Here is a 7,979-nt window from a genome sequence, read left to right as displayed (position 1 = left end):
GTCTTAGTTGTGTGAACCCAAATATCTTAGACAGGTCTCAGTTAATTTAGAAAGTTTGTTTTGCCAAGGTTGAGGACACGTGACCGTGATACAGCCTCAGGAAGTCCTGAGACCTGTGCCCAGGGTGGTCAGGGCACAGCTTGGTTTTATACATTTTAGAGAGTCATGAGACATCAATCAATATATGTAAGATGTACATTGGCTCTGTCCAGAAAGGCGGGACAACTTGAAACAGGGAGGGGGCTTCCAGGTCACAGGTAAGTGAGAGATAAACAGTTGCATTCTTTTGATTTTCTGATTAGCCTTTCCAAAGGAGGCAATTAGATGCGTATTCATCTCAGTGAGCAGAGGAATGACTTTGAATAGAATGGGAGACAGGTTTGCTCTAAGCAGTTCTCAGTTTGACTTCTCCCTTTAGGTTAATGATTTGGGGGCCCCAAGATTTACTTTCCTTTCACTTTCGCAATGCATTATTTTGTTGAATTTTCATTGTACTTTCTGGATGAATACGTACTAAACTGTAGGTTGAGTGCAAATGGAGAGAGCTTATTAACAGATAGGCTTCCTTTTGGGATTGTGAATTGGAAATAAGTAAACATGATTTTGATCCACATAATTATTTCCTAAGTAATGATAATGTTTCTCCTGGTAGAGTATTTTAATAGTTTTTATGCCTTATAAAGTTATACACATCTATATTCTTTTGGATATTGGAAGTGTAGAGTCACCCAAGCTATGTTCTGCCTTTCTCTTCTCCAACATTAAAGATATGGACTTTTCCACTCTTTTCAGAAAGTTCTAGTCTATGTAACCTCCTGTATTCTAGTAAAAACTGGCTTACATAGCAGGTTTGTTTTTTTTTAAAGAATACTGTAACATATATGTTTTAATATCTTTTTGAATCTTTTAATGTGACCTAGTGAAATGGAAGAGTTCCCTAATTCCCCTTGCATGTATGCCTGTTCTGTCACCCGGCTGCTCAAACCTCTTGCAGGAGGGGAAGCATGCAGATGGGCAGGTGCAGAGGCTGGGGCAAGCGCTCTGGGCTCCAGCCCCGTGGTAGTGTCTGGGGTGGGTGCCTGCAACCCCAGTGTTACAAAGGGTTTTTTTTTTTGTTTGTTTGTTTGTTTTTGAGTTTTGTGTGTGTGTGTGTGAGAAGGTATCTCACTCTGTCACCCAGGCTGGAGTGCAGTGGCGTGATCTCGGCCCACTGCAACCTCTGCCTCTCTGGTTCAAGCAATTCTCCTGTGCCAGCCTCCCGAGTAGCTGGGATTGCACACCACCATGCCCAGCTAATTTCTGTATTTTTAGTAGAGACGGGGTTTCACCATGTTGGCCAGGCTGCTCTCGAACTCCTGACCTTGTGATCCATCTGCCTCGGCCTCCCAAAGTGCTGGGATTGCAGGAGTGAGCCACAAAACTCTTTCAGCTTTGCCGTCTGCAGATGGCTTGAGTGTTAATCAGCTCAATGGACTCTCTGCCTTTTCACAAGGGCAGAGGGCCAGGGTGATAGCTTTCTGTATCCGAGCTCTTGTCCAGTGTCTTGGAAAAATCAGGTCACACATGGACTCCAAGGATGAATGGCAGGTTTTATTGAGTGGTGGAGGTGGCTTTCAGCAGGATGGATGGGGAGGTGGAGGAAGGGGATGAAGTGGTAGGGTGATCCTCCCCTGGATTCTGGCTGCCCAGTGGCTGGACTCCTCTCTGACTGCCCCCAACTGAACTCCTTTTGGCATTCAGATGTTCCTCCTCTTCTCCCTTTCTCTGCCACATCATTCTGCCGTCCTTCTGCTGGTCTGCGGGCTTGCTGGTCTGCTTCTGGAGTCTGGGGTTCGGGATTCATATGGGTGCAGGATAGGGGGTGTGGTGGGCCAAAAGACAACTTTTGGAGCATGAACACAGAAATGCCTGTTTTCATTTAAGACAGCAGGTATCCAGGCTTGAGGGTGAGGCTTTGCCAGGGAACTGCCCTCTTCTACCCAGTATTTCCGTCTCCTGTCCATATCACTAGGAGGAAGAGAAGGCAAAGACTAAGGAAAGGCTAAGTCTGTCACCTTGAAAAGTAATCCTTATTCCCTTTAAAAATAAGAAAACTGAGGCTTAGAATGCATGGAGAATTTAAGTAAGTTATTGACTCAAGTCCCTTTTTGCACATTAGTACTCTATATTGTTCCTTTCATATGGGCATATATATTAAATGAATAGACATAGACATTTAATGCTTAACATAAGTAATAGTGGTTACTTAAGTAACCATTAAATTAAGTAAACTGTAATAAAAGTAAAATCTGTGATGTTATACACAAGCAATCACATAATTAATGGCATTTGAGTAACTTTTCCAAAAATACTAGGAAGACAGTATATGTGTATCTGTTTATATGTTGTTGAGGCAGTAATAAAACAAGCCTACAAGCTAAGGAATTTTATTTGCAGAAAATGACGGATTTATAAAATGTGTCTATTATCTTATCATAATACTTGGCTGGCAACAACATAAATTGCATACTGATTAATCCAATAATTAAACTTTAAGAATTGAATTTATGGATACATTTTCTTGTGAATAAAGACATATAAACAAAAATATTTCCTGTTAAAACATTTATAATAGCAAATTACTGTAAAAGACCTAAATGTCCATCATTACAAATCAGTTTAAATAAAGTATGTCATCCAGTCTGGGTAAGATTTTTATTTTATTCTACCAAAAGAGAGAAAAAAAAAAAAAATAGCCAGTCATGGTGGCTTGTGCCTGTCGACTTAGCCACTCAGAAGGCTGAAGCAGGAGGATCCCCTGAGCCTGGGAGATTGAGGCTGCAGTGAGCTATGATTACACACTGTGCTCTAGCCTGGGCAACAGGGTGAGACCTTGTCTCTCTCAATAATAATAGTAAAGTATGCTATATTAATGTACTGTCATATTATGCAGTAATTCAGAATAATAGAATTATGTGTGCTTATATGGAAAGATCTTCAAGATACACATCGAGAGAAAAAAAATCAAGGCCCACAACTGGGCATACGGTTACTTAATTTCTATAAGATATTTTAGGTACATATGCATATATGTTCAGAGACAATATTTTGAAAAGTAACTGTTAATAGTAGTTCTCTCTGGGAACAGAAGTAGGAGACCGATCATAATCTAAGGTCTAGTTCTCAGAGAGATCAAAGGCTAAGGTGCAGTGATAGTCACAAAACAAAAACAGATAGTACCATTGCTAATTATAAAAACAAAATACTGAGTACTTTCTATGTGAAAATTCTTATTGAAAACTATATATATACATATATAATTTACTTTACTTCTAATTTGGATATATAGGTATTATTATCCCCTTTTACAGATGAGGTAAACGAAAATGAAAGAGATTGAGTTGTTTGCAAAAGATGATGCAATTGCAGTTGTTTTGTTTTGGTTTCGTGTGTAGCACTTAATACCATGCTAAACTAGTAGAGAGGGCTTTAGTGAGTGAGGATAAACAGAGATTTGATCCAACTATGGAATAAAATATTCTAATGTGTTGCATGGAAAAGCAATAATGCAAGCAATAATCTCTAATGTTGCTTGGGAAATATACCAAAATATTGTTTGATGTTTATCTAAAATACAAATTGTAGTAAACAATTTTCTATTATTATCTGAAATTCAAATTAAATAGATGGTTGATTGGTTGGTTTGCTAAATTTGACAATATTAATATTAGGTTAAACACAAGCACACACACTACATACACTTAGAAGTGTGGTCTAAAGAGGAAAAAGAATACCATTGTGTTTCCAATGGTAATTGGGATCATACCCAATTAAAAAAAATACTACGAAACAAATGGAATGGACTAAGCAGGTGTGAGTGTTCACTTCTGTGGTGTGTCAGCTCTAAGAAGCTTTCAAAGGCTTGAGCTTTGGGAGAAGTTGAAGCAGGAAGGGGTTTGAGTGAAGAGAAGAAGAGAAAAATCAAGGGATCCAACGGCAATACTCAAAACTTTTAGTTCAGCAGTAGGAAGTAAAAGTGCTCCACAAGTAGGTTTTTGGATTAGAAATGTATGTGAAAGAAAACACTCCATTTCTCTGACTTTTTTTTTATTTTTGAAGATCCTTTTTATCAAGGGAGAGGTAATAATATGTACTCAAACATATATTAAAAAAAAAACAAGGGAAATAGCGAACAGTAGGAATCAGTGATGTTGAACACGATAAATAAGAAAACATTTGTCTCCCAGAAAAGTAAAACAAAAACATGAACCCACTAGATATTTCCTGAGAAGGGAGAAAGGGCTGGGACAATTTTTTTTTCTAGTTATAAATAACCAATCTAATCCTCTTGAATTTGTGACATCTAGTCCCAGAAAATCAAATTCTGTTAATCTTTCATTCCAAGTATAGGTATATAGATATATAGATATATATAGGTGTATATATAGATATATATAGGTGTATATATAGATATATATAGGTGTATATATAGATATATAGATATATATAGGTGTATATATAGATACATAGATATATAGGTGTATATATAGATATATAGATATATATAGGTGTATATATAGATATAGATATAGATATATATACCCAAACCTGGTTGGAATGAAAGAGTAACAGAATTACACACATATATGTATATATGTGTGTGTGATCACGTGTTTCTGTGTGTGGGAGTGGGGGAGGGCATGCCCAAACATGAACATACATGTGCACACATTTGTATGCAAGCACATGCATGCTTTAGGTTGGGTAAACATTAATCCTACATATAATTAAACTGTATACACATATACACAGTACGTATGGTCAAGCCTTATAAACCCTGTATTAGGGTTTTAAAGAAAGAAATTTATATACAAAACTATGTTACCTTAAACCACAGCATTCCTTCCTCTTCTAAACAACATTTAAAAACGAGGATATATGAAACATCTTCAGAAGAATGACCCTTTGTTTTGCAGAGAAAGAAAATCTTCAGGGTTACCAACCTTGTGCAAAATATCACAGAGTCTGTGAAATAAGAAAGTCAATATGTATTAGACAAAGAGAAGAGACCAGTGTATAGAGTGAACAGGAAACCAGCGATGAGAAAAGCAGCAGGGGGTTACCTGTTGAGCCCTGTGACCTTTCCCTATTCTGATTACACTGAAGATCCTGTAAATCACACACACAAAAAATGTTTCTTTAATTCTTTAGTTTTCTATATACAGGTAATGATTTTTCTCTCCACTATTTTCTTTTCAACTTTAGTAATTTTCCCCATTGAAGTTATTATACTTGTAAATTCAACTCAGTGTAACTTAAATAGGAGAAAATGATAAGTATCTTGAAGTTTTCCCTAACACTATTTATAAAACTTTCCAAAAATGGATAGTATCCTTCCGCTATCAAGTAATACTATATGCACCAAGGGAAATGAAACAGATCTTAGAGTGAGCCCTGCAGCCTATTAAACATTTAATAAGTAATAAGGATCCATCAAAATGTGGACTATTTTTTACATATTACAACTGCAGACAGTCATTCTCCAATTTGAGTTATAGAAGTGAGGAGGAAAGCCATTGTGACAGAAGAATCAAATATAAAGTGACTAGAAATAGCTGATTGATTGTATTGTTCATTTTGTAATACAAACTTTCAAGGACTGAGTCATGAATACAGACAATTTTGTGCCATTATCAATGTACATGTGTCTCTGGCTTAATATCTCAAAATATTGAGATCCTATTTCTTTTCCAATGTCATCATAACTATTTTGATACATTCATTAGTCAAATCCCTGGATTGCAATTTGTCTTGTCTTGTGATATCAGGGAGTAACACCAATATAGGACATATTCAATATAATTTAGTAATTCAGCATGCCTTTCATATTCTGATTGTCAAGACTGGCTAATTTTACAAAGTCAAAGTAGTACATTTCAGTGGTAGCAGGCTTAGAGTGTCTACTTCATGGAGAGCATGTCACCTGTTTCTTCATTCCCCTTCCAAATCTAGCCTATTCTCATAGCCTTCTGTGAATAAGGCACATTTGTCACCATCCTCTACTGTTCAGATCAAGTGACCCTGGCATATTGCGATAGGTAGGCTGAATTCTAAAATGTACCCAAGTTTCCTGCCTCTGTTCTGCATACCCTGTATAATCCCTTCTCCTTGGGTGTTATAGAACCTATAAATACGATGGGATATCACTGCCATGATTATGTTATATTATGTGGCAAATATAAAGGGGCTACAAACTAATAACTGTGTGTTTTTGTAAATCACTAAGTAGGTGGTAATTTGTTATACAGCAATGACAAACTAATACAAGTGACTTATAGGCCAACATCATTATAATATGAATTGAAGTTAGCTGATATTGTCTTCAAGAATCAGAAACACTGAATTCAGAATTACATTAATATCAGGTCCTAAACTAGTGTTGAACACACAGTACATACTCGATAAGAGTTGTATATGTGACTGACTACATTGTTTTTCTTTTTTTGAAATTTTTGTTTTGAGACAGAGTCTCGCTCTGTCCCGCAGGCTGGTGTGCAGTGGCGCGATCTCGCCTCACTGCAAGCTCCACCTCCCGGGTTCACGCCATTCTCCTGCCTCAGCCTCCCGAGTAGCTGGGACTACAGGCGCCCGCCACCACGCCCGGCTAATTTTTTGTATTTTAATAGAGACGGGGTTTCACCGTGTTGCCGAGGCTGGTCGCGAACTCCTGAGCTCAGGCAATCCGTCCGCCTCAACCTCCCAATACATTGTTAACTTATAATAAATAGTTACCACTGCAGATTACAATTCACTTTGAAATATATCTATTTTTAAAAATGATAAAATATTGTTAGGATTATTATTAAAATACACATTTTAGAAGGGAGAAACAAAATCCACAGACAGGTTAAGGAAATTGAAGGCAGAACATTCACATAAGCATCCCTCTTGCAGGTTAATAAAAAGAAAGTGGAAAATGCAGAATTTTGAGATTTTAAAGCATTTATAACCTCGTTATTGCCTCCTGTCTTTATAGCTTTATATATATTAAAATAATACAATTAAATTTGTATTGTAAATGTAATTTATTTTACAAATAGTTGTCACACACTTAAAAAAGCAGTATTACAGGTATTTTTTTGTCCTTTTAAACAGTTTAATTACTTGTTAAGTAGGGCATTTAAGTTTTTTTTTAATAAGTTGTTGATCATGCCTCAGTATTCTTCTATCTACCTTGAAGAAAAGAGTATAGAAACTAAGGTCCATCTAACATGATGATAAAAGCATGACTCTAATTTATCCATCATTTTTAGAATTTCAAAAGCAATCAAAATCACTCTGGCATATTAAGCAAAGGAATGGGTGATTTTTTTTTGAAAAATCTTTACCTTTTTGAAAGTAGTACAAAATGCATCTTTTCATTAAGTATTGGAAAGAAAGCCATTTGGCAAATAGCTCTTTCAGATTGGCTCATTGAAATAAATTTCTCCTTGAGAATAAAAAAGAAAAATCATCATTTTTATACTACTTAAAATATTAAAATAACCTCTCAAAAACATATTTTTTTAACCTTTAAATAGATTGTGACTTGACAACATATTTCCAAAATTTACTTTTCATTTTTCAAATTTGCACAAACATTTTTGGGCTTAGTAATTACTTTTAATATTTCCAAAAGGATTTACTTCAGTTGTTTGCCCAGAATAACTCCAATGGATCTTGAATAGGACTTCCTGACAGGTACACTTAGATATAAAACATCCTGCAAAATGATTGACAGATTCTCATACACACACTAGAGCTAGAAAAAGTAGATGTCATTTTCTGGGGCTGCAAAGAGAGATGAGTTTAAAACACCTAGTACTAAATTTAACTAGTAAATTTCTTTATAGTCATATAAAATTAATGGTAGATATATTCATTTATAAATCTTCATCTTCATTGTATTCTATCTAGAGGAAAAAATAAAATTAAGCTTTCGCTATTAATGGATGTTTATT

General features: G+C 35.9%; 1 long non-coding RNA gene across 1 annotated transcript; it reads right to left on the bottom strand.

The window, feature by feature from the left end:
- Positions 1 to 1,569: 1,569 nt before the first annotated feature.
- On the bottom strand, positions 1,570 to 7,468 carry LOC129049556 (uncharacterized). The gene is made up of 3 exons (XR_008512732.2): positions 7,368 to 7,468; positions 4,865 to 5,004; positions 1,570 to 2,007 (listed from the first exon to the last, which is right to left on the bottom strand). It is a non-coding gene; the product is annotated as an uncharacterized LOC129049556 (long non-coding RNA).
- Positions 7,469 to 7,979: the final 511 nt, after the last annotated feature.

This window comes from Pongo abelii, chromosome 14 (genome assembly GCF_028885655.2).
Source record: "Pongo abelii isolate AG06213 chromosome 14, NHGRI_mPonAbe1-v2.0_pri, whole genome shotgun sequence".
NCBI classification, from domain to species: domain Eukaryota; kingdom Metazoa; phylum Chordata; class Mammalia; order Primates; family Hominidae; genus Pongo; species Pongo abelii.
This window is presented reverse-complemented; position numbering and strand designations above follow the sequence as displayed.